Source organism: Myotis lucifugus, unplaced genomic scaffold, assembly GCF_000147115.1.
Source record: "Myotis lucifugus unplaced genomic scaffold, Myoluc2.0 scaffold_205, whole genome shotgun sequence".
Lineage (NCBI taxonomy): Eukaryota > Metazoa > Chordata > Mammalia > Chiroptera > Vespertilionidae > Myotis > Myotis lucifugus.
The window spans coordinates 617,612-627,209 of record NW_005871253.1 but is presented as its reverse complement, the minus strand read 5'-3'; the positions used below and the strand labels follow the sequence as shown (position 1 = coordinate 627,209).

General features: G+C 48.3%; 1 protein-coding gene across 8 annotated transcripts in view; it reads right to left on the bottom strand.

The window, feature by feature from the left end:
- The window catches only part of RIN2 (Ras and Rab interactor 2), a 207,812-nt gene extending 200,265 nt beyond the window's left edge, over positions 1-7,547 (bottom strand). For 6 of the 8 annotated variants that reach the window (XR_002831377.1, XR_002831378.1, XM_014463281.2 and 3 more), the window contains exon 1: positions 6,962-7,074. The gene's annotated coding sequence lies outside the window, so the exon portion shown is untranslated. Of the gene's footprint in view, positions 1-6,894; positions 6,910-6,961; positions 7,075-7,370 lie in introns of those variants that run through there. The other 2 variants (XM_023761273.1, XM_023761274.1) reach the window with 2 other exon arrangements.
- Positions 7,548-9,598: the final 2,051 nt, after the last annotated feature.

Here is a 9,598-nt window from a genome sequence, read left to right as displayed (position 1 = left end):
GTGCAGAGAAGTCATGGTGCATAGGGAAGGTGCCTGGCTGTCAGTCTACCCTGGGGAACCATGGATTGGCTAGAGCAGGGGTCTTCAACTACGGCCTGCGGGCCACATGCAAATACAAATATTGTATTTGTCCCCGTTTTGTTTTTTTACTTCAAAATAAGATATGTGCAGTGTGCATAGGAATTTATTCATAGTTTTTTTTTTTAAAACTATAGTCCGGCCCTCCAACGGTTTGAGGGACAGTGAACTGGCCCCCTATTTAAAAAGTTTGAGGACCCCTGGGCTAGAGGGTGGACCCCATCAGAAGCACGGAGAATCTTGGACGGTTAAACTCTCCAGACATAGAATTCCCCCTCCTCTTGCTCACTCTCTTGCTCTGTGACCTGCACTTGCCCTTGCACTCCCCTTGTCGCTCCATAGCCATCTGGCCTTAAGCAGCCACGTAACCCATGGCCATTCGGACTCACATGCAATGCAGTGCAGCTGGGAACAGAAGCTAAGCTAGCCAGACGCTGGACTGGACTGGACTTTAACATGGAGCAGAAACTATGGGCCATAGCCCTTACTCTGGCCCTGCTGAAGACCAGATCGGACTTCTTCCATGGCCAGAGGGACAGAGATGGGACCTTGGAGGGGAACTCCCTTAGTTTTACATTATCAATAAAGCTTTCCATGACACCCCATCTTCCCTTGGGGGCCTCAGGAAATTCGTTTCCTCGTGGCACCCCAAGAACTCCACTTCCACCGATAACAGTTTTTTTCACCAAATGATGCTGGGCCTGAGCATAAGCTAGTCAGGGGAAGGAGAGAATTAAGTAGCATTCTTACTTCACAAACCACCCATCAAATGATTCTGAATGATTTAAACAGTAATCTGTAAAACAGTCCATAAAAATTAGAAGAAAAGATAAGTGACTAGTTGCTTATGAATACAAGAAAGGCTTTCTGAGCACAGGAGCCATTAAAGAAATCCAAAGAACAAGTATGAACATTCCACTACTCAAAACATTGGTTTCTGTATGACAAAATGTCATGAACCCTCGGCACTTAGGCAAGAAACGTCTGGACAGTGAAACGAGGAGCGTGGTTTAGATGCCTTCCACTTCCCCTGGCACCACGTGTGGAAGTCAGACACACTCCAGGTTGGTCTTAGGAGACAGGGCCTCTGGTTTCAGCCCTGCGAGGAGGTGTGGAAATCTGGCTGACTTGGGGGGACTTGACCCTTCATGTGCAATCCTACCAGAGAAGGAGAACCTCGTTTACCATACAGGAGAGATGTCTGCCTCAATTAATTTTTTAAAAATTGTTCTTGCAATCAAACCAAAGTTAAATGCAATGGGGCATTAGCTATTTGGAAAAAAATCTATAGTGATTTCTTCAATGAGGAAAAAAGTGCTTTATTAAGTAAATCAAGTTCATCTAGCTAACTATTTAAACTAGCTAAAGGTTCGGACTTTTATATTTTGTATTCCTGACCAAATACATAAAACCATATATGTGAAAACCAAAATGTCTATTTATCTCATTTAGTAGGTTAACCTACTCAACTGAAATAGACTTAACTCATTAAAAATTGTAAAATACAAATGTTTCCAACAAATCTGATTTTTAAAATGCTCAACTTTTCAGAATTTCAGGTAATTACATATTAATATCTTCATCATTTACTACCACTTGATCAAATAAAAAATGGGAGAGAAGTTCACAGCAGCAATTAGAACACCTCATGAATTTGCTTCTCATTTGGACACTATAAAGCTTGGCCACATCATTTCAATCTTACAGATGGTTTCGAAATACAAATCAGCACGCCTTTATAACTTTTCCTGCAACTCTCAGTAGTATTCAAAGTTGCTGACAAGAGTTGCTGCCACCAAGGATTCTTGTCCAGAATAAGGATGAAATGTCCATAGCCTCATATCCCACTCCCCCAAAAATCCAATTTTATTTTCTGAGTCTTCTACAAAATGGCTATTTAGACTTTCACAAAACCATTAAACTAGTTTCTAGCTCTGGCCAGTGTTTCTCAGTGTTTACAATGTTGGCCTGCAGATTGAAGGGCCACGGGTTCAATCACCAGTCCCAATGAGGGCATGTGCAGGAGGAAACCAATCAATGTGTCTCTTTCGCATTAATGTTTCTCTCTCGCCCTCTGCCTCCTTCCCTTCCACACTCTCTAAAAAAATCAATGGGAAAAAAATAACCTCAGGTGAGGATTAACAAAAGTAAAATAAAATAGTTTCTACTCCAAAAACCACTGTCATTTAATCATTCATACATTCAATCAATCAATATTTGATAATGCTGTTGAATGGGTTTGCTAGAGACTGTACTAACTTGTATGGTTTCTTTCACTCTCAGCTGACACTCAGCACTTCTCAGGGATGATATTAAAAATACTTCACAACTTGGGTCAGCCTGGGTCCTGACCAATCACGACAGATGTTGGCCATAAGCTAGCAGGTGGAAGGTTCTGGATGGTCCTGCTCATCAGTGAAGGCTCTTCCTCCCCCTCCCTGGCTTCACAATCTCTTTCCCTGCCCCTGGATCCATATCCAAACAAAGTTCTGGTTTGATCTTTCTGCTCCTCCTGTGGTCTCACTCTGGGTAAGTTCATCAACTGGAGACAGCTTCTGTGTCTCAATGACTTCCGGTGTCTCCAGCTACTTATGGAAAATTTCTATTTGGATAACATACAGAACTTTTAAACTCAACGGGTTAAAAATCACACTCGGTATTTCCTCCCCATTCTCTTCCCTGGCCACAAATGCAGGAGTGTGTGAGTGTGCAATCATGTGTGTGTGTGTGTGCGCACACACACAGTTGCTGAACACACACACACATACACACCATCTGATAGGTGTGTATGTGAATGTTTCTCAAAACATTTCTTTCCTTGACTTCTATGACACCACTCTATTCAATACAGATATCAGCGGCTACTTTTCACACTTTGGAAAACTCTATGAGACAAATCTAGAGATAAATTTGCTCAGCACTGGAGATGTAGAAATAACTGCAGGTGGACAGTAAATACACCCAGCTACGGATTACGGTATTACTTCCCATGGCTCTGCACCTCTGCTAGCCCACAATTCACTGAACTCCTGAAATAGGAATCCCAGCTTCCCCAGTTCACCTCCTCTCTTAAATGCAATAAAGCCTTAACAGCCAGGGTTACAGATCTGTGAAAAGTGCCTGATAGTACCATAGTAGGTTGTAAGCAAAGTCTTTTTAAAAACAGAAGATTTGACTTTGGCTGGTAGGTACAAGGCGCAATACACAGATCTTGTAACATAGAAACCTACACCTGAAAACTATCTGTTCATGTTGACCAATGTCACCCCAATAAATTAAAAAACAACACACATACACCTGATTTTAAACAATGGGTGCACATGAACTGGGGGCTACCACCAGCAGCCCTTTGTTCCAGGCAGGAGGCACCAAGTGAGTGATTGTTGCTACCTTTTCATGAACAGACACTGACACCATCCACACTGTCAGCTCCCCAGGAGAGAGGAAGTAAGACAAATGAAAACTCAGGTGTATTTCCCATGCAGTGGAGGTAATCAACCCAATGAGCCATCAGCCTCAGAACCCCTAAATGCCATTCCACATACACGGCTGCATCTGAGGCATTCTCAGGGGAGGCTGAGTGAGGTCTGCAGGCCTCTGGGCAGCATGAAGACAGAGCTCTCTAGGGCCTGTTTGCCTTTTTTATCCGACTCCTCCTCAGCTCCCTCAGATCTGGTCAAACCTGGAGAACTGACTCATGTTAACCAGGATCACAGAAACTGGCAGACCAAAAATTCACTCTAGATTTACGAGAGGGGATTAGGTTTAATGTCCACAATATATATTTTTACTATCCTGAGTGCCAACGTTTTTCAGAAACTGCCTAGATGTTGGAAGGTGAACTAAAAACCATTTGGACGAATGAAACATTTCCCAAAGTGGATCCCTTGGAACACTGGCTCCAAACAATACTTCATAAGAAAGAGTGTTCTGTGGCCAAATGAAGTTGGCAAACATTTCATATCATGGCATCATCCTAAAAACCCCCAATGGACAGTCTAATGATAAAGGCACTGAAAATCCTACATTGGAAAAACCTTAGTTTACTCTCATATATGTATTTTACCACTGCGACTCTTTAGTAATTCTTTAGCAAAGTTTCATCCTAAAACTCAACTGGGATAAATTCTCCTCTGAGCACAGCCGCCTCTAGGGAGTCAGCTGTGGTACAGTGAAATGATTACTGGATCTGAGCCCTAGTTTTAGCTTTGGTACTGGGACCTCTCCAGGCCTCTGTTTTCTCACCTACCAAATGGAATTAATGAGGCATCCTGTCTAAGAGCACTTTATAAAGTGCCATAAAAATATGATTCCCTGCTAATGATATACTTCTTGTTGTGTAACTCCTCAAAATGCATTTATAGTCCAGTCCTGACCAGTGTGGCTCAGTTGGTTGGCGCATCGTCCTGTGCACTGAAGAGTCACAGGTTCGATTCCCAGTCAGGGCACATACCCAGATTGCAGGTTTGATCCCTGGTCAGGTTCATGCCAGAGGCAACCAATACATGTTACGCTCTCATATTAGTGTTTCTCTCCCCTTCTCTCTAAAGTCAATGAAAAACATATCCTCAGGTGCAGATTTTTTAAAATGCATTTATAAAGGGATATTTTTGTTCATTCTTTCAATACCCATTCTTTTAGTGCTAATCAGGAAGAGCTATGACCTAGTTTTCGACCTCAGGAAATTCAGACAGTGGGCAAGTGGGGTCCAATGCATACTGCTCATAAGAGATGCAGATACAAGCAATTCTGGGATTCTGAAGTGGGTGCCTGGCCAGGAAAAGGAGGAGGGAAGTCAGGGAAAGCTTCCCAGCTGAAATCTTAGGAATCTTGAAGGATCATTAGGAGGGTTGGATGGACAGGGGGAGTCGGACATAATGCCAAAATGATATCATGTGGGGAGTATGTGAAGAATGGGCCCCCTTGCAAGGAGGAGAAATAACTTATCGTCTCTTCCAAGCAGAGGAAGAGACTTAGCTCGGTAAGGAGGTTGATTCTTGAGAGTAGAACTCCTCTTTGGAGTAGTGACCCCTAAAAAGGCTGGGGGACATTGGGTGGAGATAAGAAGGCTGTTGGGAAGTTATCTCTAAAACCAGCACATACCATAGCCCTACAGGGAGTCAAGTTCCTGCCATCTACCCCTGCATGAGGGTCAAGTGTGGGCTATTTTAATTTTTTTCTGCTTAATCTGCAGGAGAATGTCACTAGACAAGGAAGTCCGGTAGCAGGCTGGGCCTTCTCTCATGTCCCCAGCTTCCAACTGCTGAGAGCAGACTTCTTAAACCTCAAGGCTACTGTCTCCAGCTTTCTTCTCCAGTCCCAAAGGCAATGGCCTCTCACCGCCCAGGCCCCTCCCAATCCCTGGCTCCTGATACCCTCCAGGGAGGTTCCAGAGCACTGGGAACTCACCAAAGTGGGAGAGACAAATTGGAACCTGAGGCAAAAGGGAAAATGTGTGCCTCTCTGTACACTTATCAAAACATTCTCCCGTATTTGAACTAGGTAAAAAGTAAATAAAAGCTGCACAGTCAAAAAACCTGACTGTATAGAAAGCCAGCACTGCCTAATCTGTTGCATGTTTATGTTCTAACCCTCATAACCCTCCAAGTGGGGACTAGACACAGGGAGGGTGTCTGGAAACGACTGTTCCCATTGCACAAGATGCAGGGTCATCACACCCACCCATCTTTATTTAAAATGTTGGCATTTTATTCCTCGTGGCTTTTTTACATTATATTTGACTTTTAAAATGTTGCTTTAAAATACTATTTATCTTAATTACTGAGAACCACCAAGTGTTTATTTTTGCTGCAATATTTACACAGTCCTGCTGGTTGAAGAATGCTGAGGTTTCCTTGTTGATAACAGGATGTTCCTAAGAAACCCCAGCGAGCCTGAAACTCGCAGGCTTGCAAGCAAGTGCGGCTCCACTACCAGCGAGGTCAGCGTGGGCCTCCTGGCTGAATTCGGAAAGCCCTGAGGATTTGAGAGCTTTAAGAAGAGAGGAGCCTCTTGGGGCCCAAGGGGCCGGTATTGCCCTGTATTTCTTGGCAACATCTCAGAGGCTCTAAAGCCGAATTCTGCAAACCCTGCAGTCTCCCGGCCGTCGAGGGGCGCCCTGTGACGGGTGGGTGGATGCTGAGCCGTGGGAATAGAGGCCAAGGGTGGAGGCCTCAAAGTGGGAAAGTGGCCCTATCCCTTCCAGGCAGGAACCCTGGGCTGCTGCTCCTCCGCCAGCAGCGCCATCAATCACCGCTGCAGCCCAGTCGCCCCCAGCCAGGACTCACCGACCCCCTCCTGCTGAGGCTAATTCCCGAGGGAGTAAACCTCGGCCCAGAAAGTCAGGGCGGGCGCACGGCCCAGGGTCCGTGTCCCGCACCAGAGCAATGGGACGCCCGTTCCCCGCCCCGCGGCGCACTTGACACCCCGTTAGGCGTCCCCGCAGGTAGAACTCCGCAAAAGGTTCCCCCCCCCCCCTCCTCCTCTTCCTCCTCCTCCTCCTCCTCCTCCTCCGCGCGCACGCACACCCCCGCTCCGCGGGCCACCGCGCCCGCCACCTCCTAGCCGCCCCGCACGCCACCCCGCAAAGGTCAGCTGAGGATACCCCATGACCCGGCCCGGAGCAGCGGCCGCCTCGCAGCGCCGTAACGTCACCCTGCCCCGTCCCGGCTCCCCCACTCCCCGGCGCCTCCTCCCCCATCGGCCCCCACGACCTCCGAGGCCGCCGGCTGCTCCCTCCCCAGGTCTCCCCGGAGGGGAGAAGAGTTTGAAGAGCAGCACCCCGCGCCCTGAAACCCGCAGAGACCCCGCCCGCACCCCGGCGTCTTCCAGGGCGCTGGGTGCGGGCACGAGGGGTGGGGTCTCCGCGGCCGCCGCCCCTTACCTCGCTCAGGACCTCCCCGCAGGTCCGGGAAGCGGGGGAGACCGGTAGCCCCGCGGACTAGCGCGGGGCTGGGCTTCCCCACCGGGGAGGAGCGGGAGGAGGAGAAGGGGGAGGAGGAAGAAGAGAGGAGAGGAGAAGGGAGGAGGGAAAAGGAGGAGGGGAGGGGAGGGAAGGGCTTTGTGTCAGCCTCCGGCCCTCCCTCGGCTCCAGCGCTAGTAGCCACCCCCCACCCCCAGCACCTCGAGGGGGTGATTTGAGGGGCGAGAAGGCGCCTGCGCGACCCGGGGTCCCGCCACCCCCCCTAGTGCTGCGCACTCCCCGCCCCTCCCGACGTGCAGCCGCCGCACTCACCCTGGGACCGGGAGCCCGGCTGCTACGCGGGGGAGCCGGGACCAAGAAGTTTACTAACCCGGAGCAAACTTGGCCTGGCGGGCTTCGGGGCGCAGCCGCCCCCTCTCCTGCACTCCCGCGGGGCGATCGCAGTTCTCTTCTCGGAGCTTCTTCCCCGACTCCTTCCTTCCCGCTCATTGTAGGGCAGCGCCAACGCGCGCGGACCCTCCCGGGACGGCCCGCCGCCCTCCGCAGACGGGGCTGGACGCGCGGTTGGCGGAGGCCTGCGCGGCGCGGCGCGGCCCTTTGTCCCGCCTCCGACCCGCACCGGGAGCCCTGGCGGCCGCGGACCCCGCCGCTGCGTGTTTTGTTCCATGGTTGCGGGGAAGGGGGCCGCCCAGCCCCGCCCGGCTCGGGGAATCAGCGGCGGGATGGGGCTTGCTCTGCGCTGGGAGACCTTTGTCACACCCGGGAGGGGACAGGGACGGGCTGGGAGGCTGGGAGCTGCCCCCGCCGGGAACCGAGTCGGGCCGGTCCCTGGTGCGCTTCCTGCCGAGTTTTCCCACCTGCCCCCGGGCGAGAGCTCCTTGGGGGAGAAACTGCTGGCAGTGGTCGAGTTACCGAAGAAGCCAGTGTTGCAAAAAGAGCAAGGACACCTGTTTTGGACAGAAGCAACAAACAAAAACAAAAACAAAAAAAAAAAAGAAACGGAGAAAGAAAGTATTCTTGTTCTTCTTTAGATCAGCAGCAGAAAAAACTTTTATTGGTGTTAGTTCTTGTGAACCCTGCCTTCTAAATACCAAGGTTTATTTATCATTTATAATCAGCTCAGCTCGCGGGAAAATAACCCACTGCACCCAGGGTTCTGTTCCAAGACACTCATTCAATCAATAATTGAGCACCTGCTATGCTCCAGGCACTGAGTCAATGCTTGGGGCGTGCTGGCAACAGAAAGATCTTCCTGCTCTGGTGGGGCTGACTTTCTGGGGGGGGCGGGGGGGGGTGTGCGCGGGGCAGGTGCTGGCAGCTGCAAACAATCACAGTGTGCATACACACTTTCTAACTAAAAGCAGTTCATGGCGTTAGTCACGTCCTTGGCTGGAATTTTTCCCTAACAGCGGTCAATCTTTGCATCTAAGATAACATACCTGATGACACACCTTTGGAATGTCAAAGTAATTTCCTTTTTTCCCAGAAATTGTCAGTTTGGCTCAAATAAACTCATAAAAATTCTTACAGGTTTGGACATTGTTTAAAATTTTTTTTTACTGGTTTCAGAGAGGAAGGGACAGGGAGGGAGGGAGAGAGAGAGAGAGAAACATCAATGATGTGAGAGAATCATTGATGGGCTGCCTCCTGCACGCCCCCTACTGGGGAGTGAACCCACAACCCAGGCATGTGTTCTTGACTAGAATCAAACCCAGGACCCTTCAGTCTGCAGGCTGATGCTCTATCCATGGAGCCAAACCAGCCAGGACAGGTTTGGACATTTTTTTATGTTGACACTACACACCAAGGCTATGTAATATAGCCTATTGCTTCTAGGCTACAAGCCCATACAACATGCTACTGTACTGAATACTCTTGTCAATGATGACACACTGGTCAGTATTTGTGTATCTAAACAAAGAAAAGGTACAGTAAAAATATGGTACAAAAGATAAAAATGTACACCTGTATGCGGCACTTACCATGCATGGAGCTTGTGGGACTGGGAGTTGCTCTGGGTGAGCGAGTGAGTGGTGAGTGAATGTGAAGGTCTAGTCTAGGACCTCACTGGACATTACTGTGGACTTTATAAATACTATACACTTGTGCTACACTAAATTTAAAAAGTTTTTTTCTTCAATAATAAATTATTTCACTCACTGCAACTTTTTTACTTTATAAACTTTTTGGTTTTTGACCCTTGTGATAACACTTAGCTTAGAACACAAACACATTGTACAGATGTACAAAAATATTTTTATAGCATTCTATAAGCTTTTCCCATTTTAAAAATATTTCTTTTTTTTAACGTTTTAAACGTTTTTGTTAAAAACTAAGACAGAAATACACACATGAACCTAGGCCTACACAGGGTCAGGATCACCAGTATCGCTGACTTCCACCTCCATTATCTGGTCCCATTGGAAAGTCTCCAGGGCCTTAACATGCATGGAGGGGTCATCTCCTATGATAACAATGGCTTTTTCTGGAATAACCCCTGAAGAACCTTCCTGAGGCTCTTCTTAAGGAGGTGTCACTCTTTATAGAAATATGTCCATGGTGGTTTCCTTGCTTTGTTCCTTTTTTTTTTTTTAAAAA